The sequence below is a fragment of the Hypanus sabinus genome, chromosome 13 (genome assembly GCF_030144855.1).
Source record: "Hypanus sabinus isolate sHypSab1 chromosome 13, sHypSab1.hap1, whole genome shotgun sequence".
Lineage (NCBI taxonomy): Eukaryota > Metazoa > Chordata > Chondrichthyes > Myliobatiformes > Dasyatidae > Hypanus > Hypanus sabinus.
In genome coordinates, this window is record NC_082718.1 from 97972767 (window position 1) to 97997806 (window position 25040).

Below are 25040 nucleotides of genomic sequence, written 5' to 3' on the forward strand. Positions count from 1 at the left end.
TTTCTTAAAAACGCCAGTACTTCCACCTCTTTAATTGTCATAGGTTCCATAACTTCCTTACTTGTTTCCCACACCTTACACAATTCAATATCCTTCTCCTTAGTGAATACCGAGAAGAAATCGTTCAAAATCTCTCCCATCTCCCTCGGCTCCACACATAGCTGACCACCCTGATTCTCTAAGGGACCAATTTTATCCCTCACTACCCTCTTGCTTTTAATATAACTGTAGAAACCTTTCGGATTTACTTTCACCTTATTTGCCAAACCAACCTCGTATCTTCTTTTAGCTTTTCTAATCTCTTTCTTACTCCTTTTACATTCTTTATATCCCCGAGCAATTCCTTTACTCCATGCTGCCTATATCTATTGTAGACATCCCTCTTTTTCCGAACCAAATTTCTAATATCCCTTGAAAACCATGGTGCTTTCAAACCTTTAACCTTTCCTTTCAACCTAACAGGAACATAAAGATTCTGTACCCTCATAATTTCACCCTTAAATGACCTCCATTTCTCTATTACATCCTTCCCATAAAACAACTTGACCCAATCCACTCTCTCTAAATCCCTTCGCATCTCCTCAAAGTTAGCCTTTCTCCAATCAAAAATCTCAACTCCAGGTCCTGTCCTGTCCTTCTCCACAATTATATTCAAGCTAATGCTATTGTGATTACAAGTGCTCCCCAACACATACATCTGTCAGCTGACCTATCGCATTCCCTAACAGGAGATCTAACACTGCCCCATCTCTAGTCGGTACTTCTATGTATTGTTGCAAAAAACTATCCTGCACACATTTCACAAACTCTAAACCATCCAGCCCTTTTACAGAATGAGCTTCCCAGTCTACGTGTGGAAAAATAATATCTCCCACAATCACCACCTTGTGTTTACTACAAATATCTGCTATCTCCTTACACATTTGCTCTTCCAACTCACGCTGCCCATTAGGTGGCCTATAATACACTCATATCAGTGTTACTACACCTTTCCCATTCCTCAATTCCACCCAAATGGTCTCCCTAGAGGAGCTCTCTAATCTATCCTTCCAAAGCACCGCCATAAGATTTTCTCGGACAAGCAATGCAACAGCTCCTCTTCTGGCCCCTCCTACTCTATCACACCTGAAGTAACTAAATCCAGGAATATTTAGTTGCCAATCACACCCTTCCTGCAACCATGTTTCACTAATAGCTACAACATCATAATTCCAGGTATCAATCCATGCTTTAAGCTCATCCACCTTTCTTATAATGCTCCTAGCATTAAAATAGATACATTTAAGATACTCTCCACCTCCTCCTCTCTTTTCATCCCTAACAATGCATTCAAATTTATTATCCTTTTCTTTCTTCTCCCCTACATCTTCGGGCTGCGCGCATCCCTTCTCCATCACCTGCCTTTCCTCCCTCACACACTGTCTACTTACTTGCTCTACTGGTGAACTAACCTCCTCTCCCATAGTTTCCTCAAATTGATTCCCGCCCCCCCACCCCATCTTACTAGTTTAAAGTCTGCCCTGTAGCCCTAGCAAACCTCCCCGCTAGGATATTGGTCCCCCCCAGGATTCAAGTGTAACCCGTCCTTCTTGAACAGGTCACACCTGCCCCAGAAGAGGTCCCAATGATCCAGAAACTTGAATCCCTGCTCCCTGCTCCAATCCCACAGCCACGCATTCATCCTCCACCTAATTCCATTCCTACTCTCACTGTCGCGTGGCACAGGCAGTAATCCCGAGATTACTACCTTTGCGGTCCTTCTTCTTAACTGCCTTCCTAACTCCCTATACTCTCGTTTCAGTACCTCTTCCCCTTTTCTACCTATGTCATTGGTACCTACATGTATCACGACCTCTGGCTCCTCACCCTCCCACTTCAGGATATCTTGGACACGATCAGAAACGTCCCGAACCCTGGCACCAGGGAGGCAAATTACCATCTGGGACTCCCGATCACCTCCACAGAACCGCCTATCTGAACCCCTGACTATCGAGTCCCCTATTACTATGGTCCTCTTTCTTCTATCCCTACCCTTCTGAGCTACAGGGCCGTCCTCTGTGCCGGAGGCCCGGCCACTGTCACTTCCACCAGGTAGGCTGTCCCCCCCAACAGTACTCAAACATGAGTACTTATTGTTAAGGGGTACAGCCACCGGGGTACTCTCTAGTACCTGCCTCTTCCCCTTCCTGACCGTGACCCACCTATCTGCCTCCCGTGGCCCCGGAGTGACCACCTGCCTGTAACTCCTCTCTATCACCCCCTCACTCTCCCTGAACAGGCGAAGGTCATCGAGCTGCAGCTCCAGTTCCCTAACTCGGTCCCTCAGGAGCTGCAGTTCGGTGCACCTGGCGCAGATGTGGACGTCCGGGAGGCTTGGAGACTCCAGGACTTCCCACATCCGACACCGAGAACAACAAGCTGCCCTCACACTCATACTTCCCAAATAACTGAAAAATAACAAGAACTAAAAGATAAGCCTACTGTGCCCTCTTCTGCCTAAGCCCCATGAGCCCAAGCCCTACACTCTGCTCCCGGCACACTCCGCTGCCCGCTTCTTAAGGCTGCGTTCTTTTTATATCTTCCCGCCTTCCCAGGTCTCCTTCACGTGCCTGCGCAGTCCCGCCTCTCAGAACTCCGATCTGAGACGCAATTGGACAATTTAAAAATGGCCGCCGCCACACTTCCTCTCAAAGCCTCGCTGCCCTCTTTCAGAAGAGAGACCACATGAATGTGGTCGAACGTGGGGCTTTAGTGTGCCGCTGCACCTTGGCTGTTTGGCACTGCGCGCACGTTCTGGTCCTTTCATTGACCTGCTTGTGAAGTCCGTGCCACGCGAACTTGCTGAAGACCAGCCGGACGGTTGTCCTGATAGATGGGTGCGACAAACCGTGTATGGAGACGAAAACTCGCCGCCTCCAGGCTGCTGGGACGATGGGGCAAGGTTGGCCGGTAGCCATGTCGCACAGGAGGGTCCTCTAACCTGGCCCTACGAGAAAGCCCTGCAGCTGCAAACTCGAGACTGCGGTCCTGTAGCTGGGCATCTCGTCGTCTGCCTGCTGCACCTCCGCCAGTGCTGCATAGTCCACCCCCAGGGACAGGGCCTGGACAGCTGGTCTGGAGAGTGTATCCGTCACGATGTTGTTCTTTCCCGAGACATGCTGGATATCGTCGTGTACTCGGAGATGTAGGACAGATGTTGCTGCTGGCGAGCCGACCAGGGATCGGACACCTTTGTGAATGCGAAGGTCAACGGTTTGTGGTCCGTGAATGTGGTGAACGGCCTGCCTTCTAAGAAGTACCTGAAATGCCAGATTGCCAGATACAGTGCCAACAGCTCCCGGTTGAAAGCACTGTACTTGAGTTCGGGTGGTCGTAGGTGCTTGCTGAAGAACGCCAGGGGTTGCCAGCGCACCTTGATGAGCTGCTCCAGCACCCCACCGACCGCTGTGTCAGATACGTCCACCGTGAGTGTGGTCGGAACGTCCGTTCTGGGGTGCACTAGCATTGAGGCATCTGCCAAGGCTTCCTTGGCTTTAACAAAAGCGGCCGCGGCCTCCTCGTCCCAAGTAATGTCCTTGCCTTTACCCAACATCAGGGTGTACAAAGGGCGCACGATACAGGCCGCTGATGGGAGTTAACGGTGGTAGAAGTTCACCATACCAACGAACTCCTGTAGGCCTTTGACTGTGCTGGGTCGGGCAAAGAGGCAGATCGCGTCTACCTTGGCGGGTAGAGGTGTTGCCCCGTCTTTGGTAATCCTGTGGCCCAGGAAGTCGATGGTATCGAGACCGAACTGGCATTTGGCTGGGTTGATCGTGAAGCCAAAATCACTCAGGTGGGAGTAGAGCTGGCGGAGGTGGGACAGATGCTCCTGGCGACTACTGCTGGCTATAAGGATATCGTCCAAATAGATGAACACAAAGTCCAGGTCGCGTCCCACCACATCCATTAGCTGCTGGAATGTCTGTGCGGCTTTCTTCAGGCCGAACGGCATTCAGAGGAACTCGAACGGGGTGATAAGTGCTGTTTTGGGGATGTCTTCAGGGCGCACCAGGATTTGATGGTATCCCCGAATGAGGTCTACTTTGGAAAATATTCTTGCCCTGTGCAGGTTTGCTGCAAAGTCCTGTACGTGCGGCACGGGGTAGCGGTCTGGAGTTGTAGCCTTGTTCAGTCTGCGGTAGTCGCCGCATGGTCTCCAACCCCCAGCTGCTTTGGGCACCTTGTGCAGGGGGGAGGGCCATGGGCTGTTGGACCTCCGTACGATCCCCAATTACTCCATCCTCTTGAACTCCTCCTTCACCAGGCGGAGCTTTTCCAGGGGGAGCCTTCGTGCGCGGGCGTGGAGCAGTGGTCCCTTGGTCGGGATGTGGTGCTGAACCCTGTGTCTGGGCATGGCTGCCGTGAACTGCTGTGCCAGAATCGATGGAAAATCTGCCAGGATTCTGGTGTATTCGTTGTCCGACAGTGTGATGGAGTCCAGGTGTGGGACTGGCAACTTGGCTTCACCCAGGGAGAACGTCTGGAAAGTCTCAGCATGTACCAGTCTTTTCCCTTGCAAGTTGACCAGCAGGCTGTGAGCTCGTAAGAAGTCCGCCCCCCAGGAGTGGTTGGGCCGCCGTGGCCAGTGTGAAGTCCCACGTGAACCGGCTGGCGCCAAACTGCAGCTGCACTGTGCGGGTGCCGTAGGTCCGTATCATGCTGCCGTTTGTGGCCCTCAGGGTGGGTCCTGGCTTCCTGTTGTGGGTGCTGTACCCTGTCGGGGGCAAGACGCTGATTTCCGCTCCGGTGTCAACCAAGAAGCGGCATCCCGACTGTATGTCCCAGACATACAAGAGGCTGTCCTGCTGGCCAGCCGCTATAGTCATTAGTGACAGCTGGCCCTGGCCCTTGCAGTGCGGGCAACAACGGCGGGCTTTTGTGCCCCACCGCTGGTGGTAGAAAAACCAGTGTTCACTGGCCTCCTCACTCCTGTCTCTGTGTTGTGTGCGGCCCTCCTGCCGGGCCTGGTCTGGTCTGCTGTTGGGCGCATGGTCTGGTAATCTGACTGACGGACGCCACGCTCTCTCTCTTGGCTTTCCACAGCACGTCTGCCCGGGCCGCCACCTTTCAGTGGTCGCTGAAATCTGCATCGGCCAGCAGCAGATGTATGTCCTTGGGCAGTTGCTCTAGGAACGCTTGCTCGAACATGAGGCAGGGCTTGTGTCCGTCAGCCAGGGCCAGCATCTCATTCATCAATGCATTTAATCCCTTAACGCCAGAGGTGCATTAGCAAAGTCTCCCCCCGCGCGCTGGCTATTTGTGAGCTGGTTCGCCCGCGCAGAAAGTGGGTCGCCACAATCTCATGATTCTATAGTACTTCGTTGTTCTACTGTGAATCCCTGCAAGAAAGCGAATCTCAGAGATTTATATGGTGACAGATATATACTTTGATATAAATTTACTTTGAACTTTTGAACTACATGAATCATGTTACTGTCAAGAGTGAAATTACTTTGTTCTTTATTTATAGATGTGATTTGTTTTACCAATCTAAATTCTAGATTACAATTTTTTATATTATTTCATTTAAATAGCCAGAAATTGAATTTCTGCATATGTAGTTCTAGAACTACTACTGTATGGGTAAACTAAAAGGATCAATACTATTTGAATTGCAACAGTAACATACAGAACAATGTTTGCCACAGGGAAAAGTTTATCCAATTCAAAGAGCTATTATACAAAACAAAAGAGAAAATCATTTTTGGTGTTACCTTCTGTATGCTATAGAAGAAAATTGCTCCCTGATCCCTATGCACATTTATTTCCAGTTCACATCAGTCAGATTATATCTATTTTATAGATGCAATGTGGTTGAAGTTAAGTACAATGTCCTAAAAAATTATTCAGCCCCCACAACTATTTTCACATTGTGCATCATGTCAAATAGGAGAGCATTTTGGAGATAATGATCATAATTCCACCTCCTTTACAATAGCATTGGAGAGAGACAGGAACAGGTAAGTTTGAAAAGAATTTAATTGGAGTAAGGGGAATTATGAGGCTATCAGGCAGGAAACTGGAAGCTTAAATTGGAAACAGATGTTCTCAGGGAAAAATACGGAAGAAATGTAGCAAATGTTCAGGGGATATTTGTGTGGAGTTCTATATAGGTATGTTCCAATGAGACAGGGAAGTTATGGTAGGGTACAGGAACCGTGGTGTACAGAGGCTGTAATAAATCTAGTCAAGAAGAAAAGAAAAGCTTACAAAAGGTTCAGAGAGCTAGGTAATGTTAGAGATCAAGAAGATTATAAGGCTAACAGGAAGGAGCTTAAAAAGGAAATTAGCAGAGCCAGAAAGGGCCATGAGAAGGCCTTGGTGGGCAGGATTAAGGAACACCCCAAGGCATTCTACAAGTATGTGAACAGCAAGAGGTTAAGACGTGAAAGAATAGGACCTATCTAGTGTGACAGTGGGTAAGTGTTTATGGAACTGGAGGAAATAGCAGAGGTACTTAATGAATACTTTACTTCAGTATTCACTATGGAAAAGGATCTTGGTGATTGTAGTGATGACTTGCAGCAGACTGAAAAGCTTGAGCATGTAAATATTAAGAAAGAGGATGTGTTGGAGTGTTTGGAAAGCATCAAGTTGGAAAAGTCGCTGGGACCAGATGAGATGTACCCCAGGCTACTGTGGGAGGCGAAGGAGGAGATTGCTGAACCTCTGGCGATGATTTTTGCATCATCAATGGGGATGGGGGAGGTTCTAGAGGACTGGAGGGTTGCGGATGTTGTTCCTTTATTCAAGAAAGGGAGTAGAAATAGCCCAGGAAATTACAGACCAGTGAGTCTTACTTCAGTGGTTGGTAAGTTGATGGAGAAGATCCTGAGAGGCAGGATTCATGAACATTTGGAGAGGTATAATACAATTAGGAATAGTCAGCATGGCTTTGTAAAGGGCAGGTCATGCCTTACAAGCTTGATTGAATTAGTTGAGGATGTGACTAAACACGTTGATGAAAGAAGAGCAGTAGATATAGTGTATATGGATTTCAGCAAGGCATCTGATAAGGTACCCCATGCAAGGCTTATTGATAAAGTAAGGAGGCATGGGATCCAAGGGGATATTGCTTTGTGGATCCAGAACTGGCTTGCCCACAGAAGGCAAAGAGTGGCTGTAGACGGGTCATATTCTGCATGGAGGTTGATGACCAGTGGTATGCCTCAGGGATCTGTTCTGGGACCCTTACTCTTCATGATTTTTATAAATGACCTGGATGAGGAAGTGGAGGGATAGGTTAATAAGTTTGCTGATGACACAAAGGTTGGAGATGTTGTGGATAGTGTGGAGGGCTGTCAGAGGTTACAGCCGGACATTGATAGGGTGCAAAACTGGGCTGAGAAGTGGCAGATGGAGTTCAACCCAGATAAGTGTGAAGTGGTTCATTTTGATAGGTTAAATATGATGGCAGAATATAGTATTAATGGTAAGACTCTTGGCAGTGTGGAGAATCAGAGGGATCCTTGGGTCTGAGTCCATAGGACGCTCAAAGCAGCTATGGTTAAGAAGGGATACGGTGTATTGGCCTTCATTAATTGTGGACTTGAATTTAGGAGCTGAGAGGTAATGTTGCAGCTATATAGGACCGTGGTCAGACCCCATTTGCAGTACTGTGCTCAGTTCTGGTCACCTCACTACAGGGAGGATGTGGAAGCCATAGAGAGGGTGTGGAGGAGATTTACAAGGATGTTCCCTGGATTGGGGAGCATGCCTTATGAAAACAGGTTGAGTGAACTTGGCCTTTTCTCCTTGGAGTGATGGAGGACGAGAGGTGACCTGATAGAGGTGTATAAGATGATGAAAGGTACTGATAGTGTATATAGTCAGAGGCTTTTTCCAAGGGCTGAAAAGGTTGCCATAAGAGGACATAGGTTTAAGATGCTGGGGAGTAGGTGCAGAGGAGATGTCAGGGGTAAGTTTTCTACTCAGAGAGTGGTGAGTGCATGGAATGGGCTGCCGGCAACAGTGGTGGAGGCAGATACGATAGGGTCTTTTAAGAGGCTTTTAGATAGGTACATGGAGCTTAGAAAAATAGAGGGCTATAGGTAAGCCTAGTAATTTCTAAGGTAGGGGCATGTTTGGCACAAATTTGTGGGCTGAAGGGCCTGTATTGTGCTGTAGGTTTTCTAATGTTTCTATGTTTCTAAAGGAGCAATTCCAAAACCTGTCAACAATTTACTAAAAGTTAATAACCAAAATTGTGAGGCTAAAAAAGTTTTCATCCACTTTGTAATTACTATAGTATCTTTCCTTGGGTGCAATATACTACCTCACCAACTCACTAATTCGTTGATGTAGAAAATTGGAGGATCACCTGTTTTCAATGAATTCATAAGAATAAATCTTCTTTCTGTAAGGTTCAACAGTACTGTAGATTTTTAACAGATCACACCAAAATGAAGACAAAAGAGCACTTAAGATAAGTCAGGGAAATGATAATAGAGAAGCACAAATCTGGGGAAGGGTACAAGAGCATTGCAAAGGCACTGAACATGCCTTAGAGCTCATTGCAATCTATCATAGAAAAGTGAGAAATAAATGAAAAAAACAACCACACTGCCTAGGTCAGGGTGCCCCTCTAAACTTAGTTGCTGGAGAAGAATGGCACTTGTAAGAGGTGATTGTGACACCAACAATCACTCTGAGTGAGCTGCAGAATTTAGTGTCTGCAACTGGAGATGAAGTTCATGGCTCCACAATCTCTAAGGATTTGGACAAAAAGGGTAATTATAGAAGAATGGGCAAATAAGCAACTCTAGCGAAGGAAAAAATATCCTTGCCAGTGAAGGCTTTGTGAAGTGTCACTTAGAAGATACTATAAAGATGGGGAAAAAGGTCTTTTGGATGAGAATAAAATGGAGCTACTTGGCCTCAACACCAAGTGGTATATGTGTCATAAATCTAATACTGCCAATCAACCAGGCAACTTCACCTCTACTCTAAAGTATGGTGAAGGTAGCATCATGCTATGTGGACACTTTTCAGCAGCAGCGACTGGAAATCTGGTCAGGATTGATGGGAAGATGAATGCTGCTAAATACTGAGATCCTGGATTAAAAACTCAGCCAGAAAGCTTAAGCTGGGGCAGATGTTCATATTTCAACAGGCCAACAACCAAAAGCACACTGCCAGAGCAACCATGGAGTGGCTTCAAATGAAGAAAATTGATGCCCATGATTGGCTCAGTCAGAGTCCTGACCTTAACCCGATCAAATATCTCTGCTAAAACTTCAAGACTGCTGTCCACCACCACTGCCCAACTAACCCGGCTCAGCTTGAGCAATTTTGCAGGGAGGAGTGGGCAAATCTTGCCCCATCACATTTTGCAAAGCAAACAGAGACTTATTCAAAAAGACTACTGGCTGAATAGCTGTGAGAAGTGGCTCGACTAAGTACTGAGCAAAGGGAAATGAATACTTTTGAATTACTGACATTTGAGCTTTTTGAATTTTTTTGTTTTTCATATTTTACAATTTTCCATGGCGTTTTTTTCAGCTCTACTGTGGGAATAAAGGCATGTGATTCAAATAAAATTTCAGTTAAATTGATCAAGACCCCTGGTTGTAATACTTATTTACTTGAACAAAGGGTTGGGTACTTATAAATGGCACTGTACGTAACCTATGTCAAGTAAAATCTCAAATATTAATTTGCAGAATATCTCACCAGATAACTTGATTGGATATAAATGGATAAGATAGGAAATGTTGCACTTATAACTTGTAAGGTTTGAAGTTATAAAATGTACCAGAATCTAAAATAACTGAGAGATTTCAACATGATTAAGGGCAAGCTGCCCAGCTATTTGTCATTTTTTGTCTTTAAATATTAAGTGGCATTTCAGAATATTACAGAAGTCAAATGAGTAATTTTCATGCAAAAGTTACTTGAAATAATCATAAAAGAATAAAAATACTGTAAAATGCACCGCACAGTGACTTGGAGTCTTTATAACCCAATCCATGTTTCATGTTATAATTTAATATAAAATCTAGAGTAGAACAAAGAACTGTAACCTCCAACTTATCCAGGCTCCCTTTCAGAATATTTGCTATATATTTTTAAGTGTTTATAAAGCATTTGATCCTTTTAAGGACACAAACAAAAAACTCATTAATTTGCTACATAAGAAGTATATTCTTTTGCTGGAGTCTATAATGTTAATTGCCAGCTATTCTCATTTCTGTTGTCAGAAGTTCAATAAATGAACAGTTACTCTTTGTCTGTGCATTTAAGAAAGTCTGTATTTCAAACAGAAAATTAGTGCACTCATTGGTGTCTCCTGGCAGGACAAATGTCAAGTAAAAGAATGATCAATCAGCACTCAAACACAATGAAGTGTTCTTAACATTTCAGCAACAATATTCAATGTGTTCACAACCACCTCCACACAGCACCATGATTGCATCCTTTCTATTTTGACCCTTGCTTTTTCACCCCTAACGTCAAACCCAAATCATTTTTTCTGATTTTTCCTTGCAGCAAGGACTGACAGGTGAGAACGAAGCCCTTGAAAATCATCCTCTCCAATTCCCTTCATACGCATCAGCCAGACAAGCCTGGGTGATTTCTAGCTACAAACTGAGAAATTACCATTTGAAAAAAGTGCCATCAGACAGTCTGTCTCGAGGGTGAAAATTAAAATCTTCTACCTTGCAAGATCCATTGGGAATTCATATTCACAGAATTTCAACCCTCATCATCAGAGGAGCTTGCCACAGAACTGACATCTTTTCATTTCATCAGGCTTATGCTAATTTTAATAGTACATGTTCAACTTTAATATAGAAACAGGTTGAGCAGCACAGCATGCATGGCTCACAATTCAACATTTGAAAGTATTGTTAATATAACATAAGCTTAAACAATTAATTATAAAAATCATGAAATGGAACTTACAATCTTTTTGTTTTGAATTATGTGTGTTCTAAATTAAACTCTTGGAAAACATGCATGAATAGAGGATAAAGTAATATATTGTACATTAAAAAATATTATTTTCTTATAATGTTCTGAGCATAAACAATATTATAATATCTTACATGTATTCGGTTCTCATATTAGAAATACCCTAAATCAGATCAGAATATAAACCTTGAACTTCTGAAATTGTACATTTAATAAAAGTTCCATGAAGGAATTCAACAATTGTAGATTCAATTCTTTTAGAGTGTACGCAATTATTAAACATATACTAAATGTATTTACCATTCCTGTTCTTTTTTCAAATAAGTGTACAGTACACTTGTAAATCAGTTATGCAGTCTGCAGTTATCCCTAACCAAGTGAAAATGAGAAGTGAGGAAGTTGATGTACAAGTAATGCCTTTACATTCATGTTTATGTTATATCAAGTTCTATGACATAATAAGCAGATAGGAACACTACTCAGATGTATGAATGGAAAAAGTCTTACTCTCTGCAGAAATTGCACAAATGAGCGAGTGTAGAGCTTCTATTTCAGTGTCAACTTCCTCTATTTCTATTTTTAGCATTGCAGGCCTTTCTTGATTTGCTTTTGTTTTAATTTACTATTGTTCATTTCTTTGTGGTAAATCAATGATTTTTTTGTGAATAACAATTGGCTACCAATACATTGGTAGTAATTTGTAATTTTTTATCTGTAATACAATATTCAGCTAAACACAATCAATATGCAGCTAAAACACATCAGTAAGATAACAACATTATAAGTATTCATTGTAGCTCATCAGTAGCCAGTTTTTCTTTATATTATGTTCTAAATCTTATCTAAATAATAAACAACTGAAGATCTAAGAGTTTTATTACAATAAGTGCTTTTCCCTTCCAAATTTAAAACTAAATTCAGCAAGTGAAGGAATTCTATAACTACCTTTGCACTGATCGGGTGCTCTGGTTTCTTCCCACAGTTCAAAGACGTATTGGTTGGTAAGTTACTTGGTCATTGCAAATTACCCCGTGATTAGGCTAAGGTGAAATCGGGGGGACTGCTGGGCAGCACAGCTCGAAAGGCCGATTCTGGACGGAACCCCAGCAAACAAACAAACAAATAAATAAATAAATAGACCGACCGACCAACCAACCAACCAATCTTGCTGGAATTGAACTTAAATTTCAGTTTTTTAAAATCATCTCATCATTCCTTACAACATATGTGAACAGCAACAATTAACGGCCTACACAGATATTGTTTAACAGACTTTTTCTTCAGATATTCAAACATGAAATATTGAGTGGGAGGATAAGCCAAATAGACAAAAAAGATTTCAAGGATTTTTGTGAAGGTTGAATGCAGGGGAATGAATGGTATGGGTGAAGAAGTAAAGATTTTTCAACACTATTACTTGGTATTAAAATTACTTTTACAGATAGAGTCTATGCATGCACCTATAATTAGTTCTAATTGAAGCAACCATACTAAAATTAATATTCATAATATCCACCTAATAACCACCAACACTCATCCAGTAGCTTTTCATTAATTTCAGCAACACACAAAAAACACCCCAAAGGATGGATGCATAGAACCCAACTATGAAAGTCACCAAATTATGTCTGTTCTGTAGCCAGATTTTTCACTTCTAAATACGCATGCATGTATACTTACATACAAACAAGCTTTCCTCATTTTATCAACCACTTTTACACTCGCACTTGCTCATAAGTCAAAGTGGATTTGTAACAATCCTACTTATTTTCTCTAATTAAACATGCAATATCAATATAATTTACATCATTACCAAATATTTTAACACATTTCAATACTTAACCAATGAAGTACTTCTGTGAAGTAATGGTATCCACATTGAAAAGAGGAAGTCAATGGGGGGGGGGGGGGGAAGTAAGAACATTTGCTCTGATCAATCTAATTAGATGAAGTGGAAAGTTAGTGTAGGTGAAATGTTTTAAAAATTGGCAAAAGAAAGTACATTCTTTAAAGTTAGCTAAAATTAAAATTACCCCAGCCTATTGCTAAGTGACTGAGCAGTAATCTCAAAACAGACTGCTCCTGTGAAATTGGATTAACCCATAACCATTATTCCACTTAAGCATACTTTAACAAACTGTAACGTGACAAACAGCTTAACATTTTACCTGCATCCTTTCTAACAATGCATCATTTCTTTTTTTCCATTTTCCTCAAGGACACAGGGACATTGCATCTACCTGGTATATGTGAATTTCTTCTTGAATTTTTTTTTGTTTTGTGATTCTTTGCAAATATTTGGCTAATTATTCATTTTAAGTTTTATAGATATAAACATCTACAAAGTACTTGTAGGTAATCAGGTTTAATTACACTTGTTCTGCATTCCAAGAAAAAGTATTTTGTTAGATGCTATAGAAATCCTATAAGTAGCATGAAGAATAACGAGGGAAGTGACAGGTAACTTTAAAACACTGAATACACAAGTGAGGCATTTTTCATTATTACTAAGCTCATCGTATTATGATTTTTTTTCAGAAAAAGCAGAACCGTTGCAATAAAGTGTATAAAACAGGAAAATAGTATTCTATTTGAATCATATTTTACAAACTACGACTGTGACCATCTGCGCTATGCATCACATTGAAATTGCCCCGCATTAAAAATTCACCATCAAGTGAATTTTCAAGGGATTTGCAGTAATTAGATGACAAAATGCTGGGAAATCTCAGCCGCACTGAAGATGTTACTCCGGGGTCAAAGACTCAACACTTTCAGCTGGGTAATTTGTAAGTGTCAATCACGCTCAGCCATCAGAGAACAGATCTAACGGCTGAATTCTAAGTAACTTCACAACATAGCCTTCAGCTATGAAGCCTGCTTTTGAAGTACAAGGGTATTTATTACAGAGGCCAAATTTGAAACAAGATACATTTTTTAAAATGCACATTATTATACCAATGTGGATTTTGAAGCATGCTGCTCATCACCAGAGAAGCAGGGTTGAACCAGCCGCCACATTCATCCTTTACAATCAACATCACCTCAAAAACACGAGAGCAGTAAACACATCTTAATGTTGGTAAACAGACCCTCGCCCTAAGACCAGGATCATTATCTACATGACAAGAAGCTTACAACATGTTATTTTAAGTGGCTCACTAACACATCTGTTGTTTGGCATGATACTAAGTTCTCTTACACGGCATCAAATTTGAACACGTAATTAGCTGCGAAAAGCAAAATAGAGTATTTGTGATAGCAACCACAATTCCTTATCACAAATTAATGATGCTCATTTCAAATTGACATCTCCATTAAAAGGGTAACTGCATTTTCCCTTTCCAGGTCAAATGGAACCAGACTAAACTGACATATCCTAAAGCTACAGTACATCAAATGTATTATGCAAAAAAAAGTCAGCATGGGTCAAAGACTATGTAAATAACATTGCAGCACCTACAGGAGAAACCTTTTCCTCTTTGCAACACTTTGCCATTATGCTTTTCCAGCTGTAGAGGAGTTAAGGTAAAGAAATCATCAAAACAGTAGATTCCCATCCCACAGGAAAATTTTAAAATTGCTCTCATTGCTAATAAACTGTTCAAAAATACAATTCCCATTAGTAAAAACTAACAATGGTAGTTACATTGACCGAAATGTAAACTTCTAGCTTGTTCTGTGGATCATTTTGTTATTACGCTTTAATAATTTTTTTTATCATTTAGCCCTCTCCATTTCTTGTAATTTTGTTTTACTTCAAGTTTTCTTCATCCCATTTTGATTTCTGGCTGATCCATGTTCTTACAGAGAAGACTACATATACTGCTGGGAAACAATGAAGGATCAATGTACCAAGGAAAGTTAAGATTGAACGTGGCATTTCATTATAATCGCCAATATGCTGGAATACACTACACATTCTATGCTCTGGTAATAATTATTTGTTACTAGTTTATAGCAGTGACTTGATGTTTTAAGAGGAAAACTCATTTACATTGGTTCCATGTGTAGGCCATGTGCTTACCACAAGTCACCAGCTTCAAGGCTATTCAGTGTTGCTCTGGCTGCCAAGAGGTTAACTAAACTAGGCTAAATACAGTGCCCTGCTTGACGTATTTCCCTGCGAAAAACCTGGCATCTGTCTTTTACATTTTCACAGCAACATGGATGAAATCAGGAGCTCAGTGCCTCAAGGATTAAATCTATGGTGTATCTGCTCTTCTAAAGAACTCTGCCAATAAGTTACTTTCGAAGGTCAACACCTTAAAATAACAGAGGTAATTTCTTTCTGGGCGTCTCCTCACAAAAATGTGAAAATAAGATTCCACTCGAGAGTTACATACTTAATAAAAGCTTATAATCTAGGTCTCAAACTGAGTATCACGGCCACTTGATTTTAATTGCTGAAAGCAGTGGTATCAAGTTGTGTAAACAAAGCTGCAAGCAAATATTGACATTTGCCCAAAATATTTTTTATTTGATTTACTAACAAATTCCTCTATTTTTGTAAATTAATTCATAGCAAACAGAATTCCTATGATGCTTTACAAAGAGGTAATCAGATAAAAAGCAGAGGGAGTGGCAAAATATCCAATAAAAAAGGTGAGTAAATGCTTTATTGAAAGGTATGGTATGCCTCAGGAGAGGGTGGTATAAATGCTCAGGCAGGAGAAATTAAGCAAAAGTACAGAGATGTACTTTGGAGAAGGTTTTTTGCTATGTAAATAAATACTCTGGACATATGCTTTTTAAAAATATAAACTTCAGAGTTAATGGATCTTATATAATTTTTAAAGTAAAATATTTCCTTCACCGCTCAGTTCTCTTCCTATAAGACAAGGCAAATAACCTGCTTGTAGGTCATTTCCCAATGTTGATAAGAGGCTGCTGTTTACTGGAGTTTGCTGCCATATAATGGCTCTGCCTTTGCCTAATAATAGTCACTGCAATTCAAAACTAATTCATGTGTGAAGTGCTGCGATTCCTGTCAGCGTTCACAGATGTTTCACAAAGCATGAATTGTTTAAAAAGAAGCAAATGTCATTATCCAAGAATAGTTGCAGAAATTTCTGTTCCAGAAATGCAGTATAATTTTAATGAGCTCTATCCAGCTACTTGTATCCATTCCTAGGCTCAGTTAAGATGTAATGCCAAAATCCAATAATTTAAAGAAAATGATTAAGCTGACTGTAGATTAATAAACAACTGCTTAAATACTTAAAACAAGTTCAAGTTTGTGTCCTTAAAGTATGACAAATTTAAATTAACTCTACTAACACCTTTCAAAATTCAGTAACCTTAAATGTATTTTTCAAGCAGAGTTGAACCATACTCTCATACAGCTTGTTCAAAGTGACTTAAAATGCAAAATAATTCATGAATTCTCACATCTCTTTTTTAATTGCCTCACTTTTGTAGGTGTATTTTCACCATTCTTTTTAAATATGCAGAGAACCATTTGTCATGAATGAGTAATTACTCTGCATTATCTATGAAAATATATAAGTATGAGCAGTAGCTAGTGAATAATGAACACTTATTTTATTCAAGTGTACTGATGAGCTTAGTGTATGTGGAGGATCCACATTTGAAAGCAAAATCCAGCAATTTCTAAAAGAGTGAAGGTGCAAACAAGCTTGATGTACAATAAGCGTATGCACAATCTACATCTCTAATACCCTTGAGGAAATAACTTCAAAAGACCACACTACTCCCAGGGCCTACTATTTTGTTCATGGCAAATTATCATGTTGTTTTCAATCTAGAAATTATAGCTATACATTAGATGAATGTTTCTAAAAACATTCCTTGTACAAGTGAAAAAAATAAATCGTAAAAATTGTGAACTGAGCGGAAGTAGATACCATAGATGCTGTCTGGCTTGCTGAGTTCCTATAGCATTTTTGTGTGCTGCTGAAGATTTCTAGTATCCCCAGAATCCCCCATATGTTTCCCATTAATATATCTAGCTTTATATCTGCTGAACATCATGATAAACATTAACAAACAAAGGGTCAAGTTAGTTTCTTCCATAAACACAGAGGTTACTCTGACTTTCTCAAATTTCCATGCATGGATTCTTTTTAGGAAAAAGAACCACAAGTGTGATTTTCCTTTCAACTGTCACATTTAGTTGCAAAAATTAATTTACATATTATTGCATGAAGCTCAATATTATTATTTAATCAATTCCTTAAAAGTATGACTAAAGTTGAAATCACTGGTGTAATTTACTTCCAAAATTACTTTATTTGCTTTATATCAACTGACTTCCTCAAGTTTACAAGTTGTTCAAGTTTTTGCCAGGTGAGGCTTCCCATCTATAGTCCTCATTCCTGGAACTCATCCTCCTCAGATTGCAAGGCTGATCTTTTTGGCCCAAGCTCTGAGTGGTATCATGGCCCTGAAGTAACAATCTGGTGACACACAAGAAGCCCTCCTACAAAAATCCACGGGGAGTTGCTGCTTTCTTTGACTCTTGCTGGCTGTGAGAGGAAGTTTGCTGAAATTACTGAAGATTGCTGCTGGACTCCCCACATGGCAATCCCCAAGAACTGCACATTGGGGAATTGCCAGCTGGATTGAACATGAGGTACTGGATCCAAAACCATTCTGATTTAAAAAGTGATTCTAGTTCTGCGTATTTTATGATACAGGAAGTTGAAATGTTTTCTTTTATTTAGAGTGCTTCCGGTTAACTTTGATCATTTCAGTGATTCCATGTGTTTTTCATTTGTTTTTAATAGATTTAAATAATTTAGAAATAGTTACTTGACATTTATATTTCTAAATTAAATGCAGTGAGAACCTGACAGGGACAGGATCTCTCAAGTACACAATTCAAGGTCAAGTTGCTATACAGACCTTGCTTCCAAGCTAGAGGTTGTGGCCAGTCTTGTGACATTCAGTAAGTATTAACAATACAAAACTAAATCAAGTCAACTAAAAATATTTCAGGATACTTTTAAATTATTAAAACAAATCACAAATAACGAAAACTCACCTCATTTTTAAAAATCAAATTCCTACAATCTCACTCAAGTTTCTGCTCCAGGTCCATCTTGGCAGAGTCTAGGAGCAAATTCCCAATGAGGGTGACAGCTTTTGCTCTATTGTTAAGCTTCCTATGAAAACCTGTGGTGGAGCGCAGCCAGGAAATGACTGGCAGAGCATAGTTGAAAAGTTTGAGATCTCTGAATTTACATCTGAGTCCTAAAACTAGCTGGCACATCATAATTCTGCACACCTTGTATGGGCAGAATATTCACTGGAATTTTTTATCAGCAGCAAGCTGCCAAAGCTCACTGAAAAGGCAAATGCCAAATGGAACAGAGTCTCTGGAATTTACTGGCAAAGTCTAGATGAATAAATTGTTAGGTGAGACTATTAAAGAACGTGTACAGCAAAGTGTCTTCTGTGAGAAAACTAAGAGTCAGCCACATACTGTTGAACTGAAACCCAGATTGTGCTAGTACTTCTAGTTACACTTCTGAAATGTTCTCAACAAAACAGATTCCAATCTGACTGGTGGGATAGCGCACAGTGCAGGCCTTCAGGAAATAATTAATTAATGTAGCTTGGAAAAAAAAATATCCACAGAAATACCAAAGTAAGTTTGGATAGCAGGCTTAACCATACTCTCACTCTCTATCCAAAATCAAAACTATCAAATGATTTGAATGTCTGTCAAGGACTCAACTATTCAGGAGCAATCAAAACATTTTGAATGTTGCTAACGCCATTAAGATGTTTTGAAATGATTAATTCTGTTCATTAAAAATAAATGCAACTGAACAATCAAGACAACAGCTCAATGGACAAAACAATTCAAAATTAATTAATTTGCACATGTACTTCCTCTGCATCTTTTCTTCTCCAGTGAAATTGCTGAAACTGGGGTATATTCAGTTGGCAGACTTCACAATATTAGCACTGGTGAATTATGGGACTTTTCCATTCCAGCTGTTTCGATATCACTGGTCAGCACCTACCAGGAAGCTTGGGACTACAGCGTATTGCATTTGTGTGAAAACTCTGATCTACTTTTACAGTAATTGAAATGGGTGTTACACTACTGAAATTTTCATATTTAAAAATTACCTGGATGTGTACTTGAGAAAAGAAATTAGCCTTTTCTTTTATGGCCCTGTGGTCCTGGCTTAACTTATTGCAGGATTTGGATGTTGATTCTCCACTGTAAGTACCAGAGAATTTCAGTAAAGGTGGGCTTTGCTGCTGGCCTCCTTGGGCAGTCCAATCACAGACCACCTTGACAGATGCAGTGCTGAGAACTGACTAGTTAGTTCAGGACTTCCACTTCTGATAATATGTGATAGTTCCCACGGATAAAAAACAAGTGAAACAGAGATGATGGTATCAGCAAAGTCGAGACCAACAAATAATCAAGATTTTAAAAAAATAGAAAAAGAGTTACTATATAGATTCCGCTGAATTGTAACCAAATGATGAAACAGATTCAAGGAAGTGAATAGCGAGTTTTGCTTTTACGTTCTCTAATTCATTCAAATAGGTTAATCTAATAACGGGTGTCACAGTAGTGTAGCAGCTATCACGACGCAATTACAGCTCGTGGTGTCGGATATCGGAGTTCAATTCTGACATCACTGGTAAGAGGTCTGTACGTCCTCCCCATGGAATGCATGGGTTTTCTCCAGGTGCTCAGGTTTCCTCCCACAGTCCAAGGACAAATTGGTAGTAGGTTAACTGACCATTGTAAGTTGTTGCATGATTAGTTTAGGGTTAAGTCAGAGGTTGCTGGGCATTGCCACACCAAGAGCTGGAAGGGTCTATTCCATGCTGTATCTCTAAATAAAAATAATTATCTTCTTATTGAGTCCAGGAGTGAATATCAAACCATACAATGTAAAACCAAAACCTACACCAGACTGAAATTGGTCACGGTCAATCCTTTGCCACTACTACTTTTTCATTTGTTCCACTGTGAGATCTGCACTGAAACACTAGATTTTTAGGTTAGCATTACAAAACATAGGCTGATTCATGTCAGAGGCCTCTTACCACATTTCATCACTTCCTAAGATTACTTTTGGTCACAAAAATATGGTACAATTATTTTTATTTAAACCAAAATTTAATTTTGCTCACGACACGTTAGCTATTGTGTCTCAAATCAGACTTGAATACATTTTCCAACAATGTTAAGCTTATTTACTGCTACTTTACTTCAACGTATTTGTCTGGTGACTGAAGACGTTGCTGGTGAGCCTGCGTATTTTCGTAAATGAAGGAAGCTGATATGATTGTTATGTCATGGCAATAAGATTACTGGAAGTAAAATTATCATCTTGGAAAAAGACATTATTTTATTCCAGAAGCTTTCTGTGAAAATGGTCGAGTTGTGTGACAGCAGAGGAGCAAGGAGAAGAATAAGTGCCTAGAATTTGAGTCCAGGAGTGAAATTTATACTTCTGGTGCCATAAATATTAAGGCTGATTTATACTTCTGCATCTCATCTACGCCGTAGGTACCGCGTACCCTACACCGTAGGGTGATGTGCACCTCCCCAAAAAAATAACTCACGTATCACGGTGACACAGACCGCAACAACTATGATTGATCCACTTGGTAGCATTGCATTTCCTCCTACGCATTTCTGGTTGCTTCTTCTCCACCATGTCTGTACACCAACGTGAAATAGATGAACCAAATTGTCAAATCTACCTGCCGACATGTGAAAATGTTTGAGATGCATTTTCTCGTCCATGTCTCTCATGAAGAAACTCAACACAGTGGCATAGGAACTGCACCACCAACTAGCATTCTGGTGCGCACCAACGCATACTCGCTACAGCGTAGAGCCTACACGTAAGTGAAAATCAGGCCTACAGCGTAGCCCATACGCACAAGTATAAATCAGCTTTTACTATTTAGTTCTAAACAGAAATATCTCTGCAGAAGACAAAATTCATAAATGCAGTGTGAAACAATACTTTTGTGGTTTACTAGATGGATGTAAATAGTAAAAGCTTTACTGGAAAGGACCCTGTAAAGTACACTTCAGTCCCCAGTGCTTCATGGGACCATTCACAGAAGATAGTGCATTAAGGCACTTTCCTCAGAAGAGCCACTGATACTTATGGTTGCCATGGAGGACAAGCTGTGGGGGAGGGAACACACATTCACTCAAGCTGAAAGAAGCAAGTCCATGAGATTCATGCTAGGAGGGAGGAACTTTGCACCAGCAAGACCCAGAAAATCTGCCAAGCTCATTTGTCGAGCAGCGGCTTTAGGAGTCTCCTCCAGCAGTGTGAATCCCTGCACAACGGAGTATCATGTCCTTACAAGATATGTCAGGGTGTGCACCACACCTCCATTTAGAGCTGCAGAATAGAGAAGCCTTTAATGCAAAGGTATTTCATGCATTATCTGAGCTCATTACACATGATGCCCATCATCAAGATAAACAGATTATCAATTTAAGCAATTTAAATAAATGGAGCAGGGACTCATTCTCTTATGTGTTACAACCACTGGAGTTGTAAATATTTATGTTCTACCTTGGTTTCCCACCTGGTTATTGGTACACTATGATGGTGGTAATAACAGGAGTGGGTTATTTGGCATGCAATGGGGTTAGTGGTTTTGTAAGCTTTTTTGGAGAAGCTTCTTCCTTTTGTTACCTGTCTTAGCCTGGGCTGGGAATCCTTTCTTCCAAGTAGGTGAAATGGTGGATGCAAAGCAGAGCTATCAGACTATTAAGCCTGCTTCCTCTTGGTACTGCAGAGCTTCAGCCTTGAGTTCTCCTTGCTGCTCTGACATGCAGCACACAACAATTAAATCTCGAGTTTTGCTTGCAACATATCACAGTGTATCTCTTGACTGATGTAGGCAACAAAATCTCATCTTGAGATCACTTGGATATCCTTGTACTATACTGATACTTTACAAAGTTCAAAGTAAGTTTATCAATGTACATATATGACACAAACATGGCTAACAAGAGAAGTCAAAACAAACATAAAAGCCAAAGAGATGGCATATAATAGAGGGAAAATCAGTGGGAAGTTAGAGGATTAGGAAGCTTTTAAAAACCAATCGCAGACAACTAAAAAGTCATTAAGAAGGTAAAGACGGAATACGAAAGAAAGGCAATAATATTAAAGAGTATATCAAAAGTTTATTTAGATACATAAAGTGTAAATAAAGAGGCGAGAGTGGATATTGGACTACTGTAAAACAATGTTGAAGAGCCATTAATAAGGGACAACAAAATGGTGGATGAAATGAATACATTTTTTGTGACAGTCTTCACTGTGGAAGACACTAACAGTATGGTGAAAGTTCCAAGTGTCAGGGGGGCATGATGTGTGTAAAGTTACCATAACTAGAGAGAATGTTCTTGGGGAAACCGAAAGGCCTGAAGATAGATAAGTCACCTGGACCAGATGGTGTTCTGAAAGAGGTGGCTGAAGAGATTGTGGAGGCAGGGGTAATGATCTTTCAAGAATCACTCGAACTAATGGTTCTGGAAGACTGGGAAATTGCAAATGTCATTCCACTCTTCAAAAAGGGAGAAAGGTAGAAGAAAGGAAACTAGTGGCTAGTTAGTCTGATCTCAGTGGTTTGGAAGATGTTGGAGTTAATTAATAAGGACAAGGTCTCAGGGTACTTTGAGAGGCATTAATCAGCATATACGAGGAAATCTGCAGATGCTGGAAATTCAAAAAATACACACAAAATGCTGGTGGAACACAGCAGGCCAGGCAGCATCTATAAGAAGCACTGTTGACGTTTCGGGCCAAGAACCTTCGTCAGGACTAACTGAAAGGAAAGATAGTAAGAGATTTGAAAGTAGTGGGGGGGAGGGGGAAATGTGAAATGATAGAAGACTGGAGGGGGTGGGATGAAGCTAAGAGCTGGAAAGGTGATTGGCAAAAGTGATACAGAGCTGGAGAAGGGAAAGGATCATGGGACTGGAGGCCTCGGGAAAAAGAAAGGGGGTGGAGGGAAGCACCAGAGGGAGATGGAGAACAGACAAACATCTAAATATGTCAGGGATGGGGTAAGAAGGGGAGGAGGGGCATTAACAGAAGAATTAATCAGCATAGTTTCCTCAAGGGGAAAATCTTGCCTAACAAATCTATCGGAATTTATTGAAGAAATAACAAGCAGGATAGACAAAGAAGAATTGATGTCGTGTATAGTCGGCCCTCCTTATCCGTGAATTCTGTACGCGCGAACTCAACCAACCGCGAATTGCAAAAACCCTATAGTGCTTGTGTTGCCCTTAAGGCATTTGTTTAGTTTATTACATTTTTGCTTTAGTAATTCATTTGTAATTATTTTCCAGTTAAAGTTAAAGTTGTTGAAAGTAAATTCGTTGTCTGTGATGTATCGCGGCATGCGATGATGTCACACCCGGTTTCGCCGCGTCTTGTGGGAAAATACCGGTTTGGAGGAACGGGAAGGAGGGGACTTGCGTGTGAAGGATCAGCACAAGAAAAGTTTTCATTCTACGCACTAAGAAACATCATAGAAGCAACGCTGTAAGTTCATAAGATAATCGATATGTTGAAGTAAAAATGTTAATGCTGACTCTGTTAAAAGTAATGACGGTTGATAAAGTTTATTTTCTTGTGTTATTGAAAGCGTTGCTGGATAGTTTGTTTAAGTGTATTTAAATCCAGTTGATGGCATAGGTAGATTCTAACTGTGTTGTACTTTAATGTAATATAGTTTGTTGTAGTTTTACTTTTACAAGTATTTATGATGTAAACGTGATGTCAAGAAGGAAACAAATACTGTATATATTTCGTATTGTTTTATCAACAGTTTTCACCATACGTTAATGTGGAAGAGTGAACAGTAAACGGTTAATCTTACTGGGATTGTGCCTCATTGACTACGGTTTACCTCAGTGTTTGGTTCAGAGTTCTTACACCTGAATGAGAACACTACAATGCTCTTCCGGCACTTGTTGTTCGAGCATGTACAGACTTTTTTTTTCTTGTCATTATTCCCTAAACAATGCAGTATAACAACTATTTGACATAGCACTTACATTGTATTAGGTAATATAAGTAATCTAGAGATGATTTAAAGTATACAGGAGGATGTGTGTGGGTCATCATGGATTGGGATCGAAAAAAATCGGAAGTTGTCTTACTAAGTAAGTCAGAACAGGTACATCCAGTATTATTTAGCATCAGTCAAACGTTTGTCTTAGTATATAGTATATAATTTACCTTTCTACGCATATAAAACACTTAAGGGCGTATGTTTCAGCACCGAGTTCGATTCAGTGACAGACTGCTCCCGAGTGCGCTCTCCACCGTGCTGGGTTGACGTGGAGGATCAAAAACACAAACCCCAATAATTAAACCACTACATTGCTTAGTAATAATTGTAGTTTTCATCGGGGCAGAGTCTTTTGCACTTTATCCTTTAAAATTGTTCTGATCGTTGACCGACGTAGCCTAACGCTTTTCAAATGAATGATGTCGTTTCACCTCTTTCCGATTGTTTTATTATTTCCACTTTATTTTCAATCGTGATCGTGATTATTTTCGTGAACAGAAACACCGCGGATTCAGAACTCTGACGCCGGGTCCTAATGTCCACCGCACTGAGACAGGTTAAATAAGGTCTGGGGTTCTGCTGCGTCCTAAGGTTCACTGCATTGGGTCAGGTTGAATTAGGGACTTGAACATCCGTGAATTTTGGTATCCGCGAGGGGTCCCGGAACCAATCCTTCGTGGATAAGGAGGGCCGACTGTACTTGGATTTTCAGAAGGCCTTTGACAAGTACCACACATCAGGCTGCTTAACAAGCTATGAACCCATGGTATTGAAGGAAAGATTCTAACACAGATAAAACAATGGCTGATTGGCAGGATGCAAAAATTTGGTATAAATTGGTATAAACAGCTGTTTGGTATAAACAGCTGCCTTTTCTGTTTGGCTGCCAGTGACTAGTTAGGACAGATTCTTTTTACGTTATATATCAGTGATTTGGATGAAGGAATTGATGGCTTTGTGCAAAGTTTGCTGAGGGTATGAAGATAGGTAGTAATTTTGAGGAAGTAGAGAAGCTACCAAAG

General features: G+C 40.6%; 1 protein-coding gene and 1 long non-coding RNA gene across 3 annotated transcripts in view; one reads left to right on the top strand and one right to left on the bottom strand.

Moving 5' to 3' along the window:
- rbm19 (RNA binding motif protein 19) overlaps window positions 1–25040 on the bottom strand; it is a 290972-nt gene that overhangs the window by 66835 nt on the left and 199097 nt on the right. The window lies entirely within an intron of this gene.
- Window positions 15111–23837, top strand: LOC132404199 (uncharacterized). Its single transcript, XR_009515448.1, has 3 exons — window positions 15111–15236; window positions 15482–15561; window positions 23291–23837. It is a non-coding gene; the product is annotated as an uncharacterized LOC132404199 (long non-coding RNA).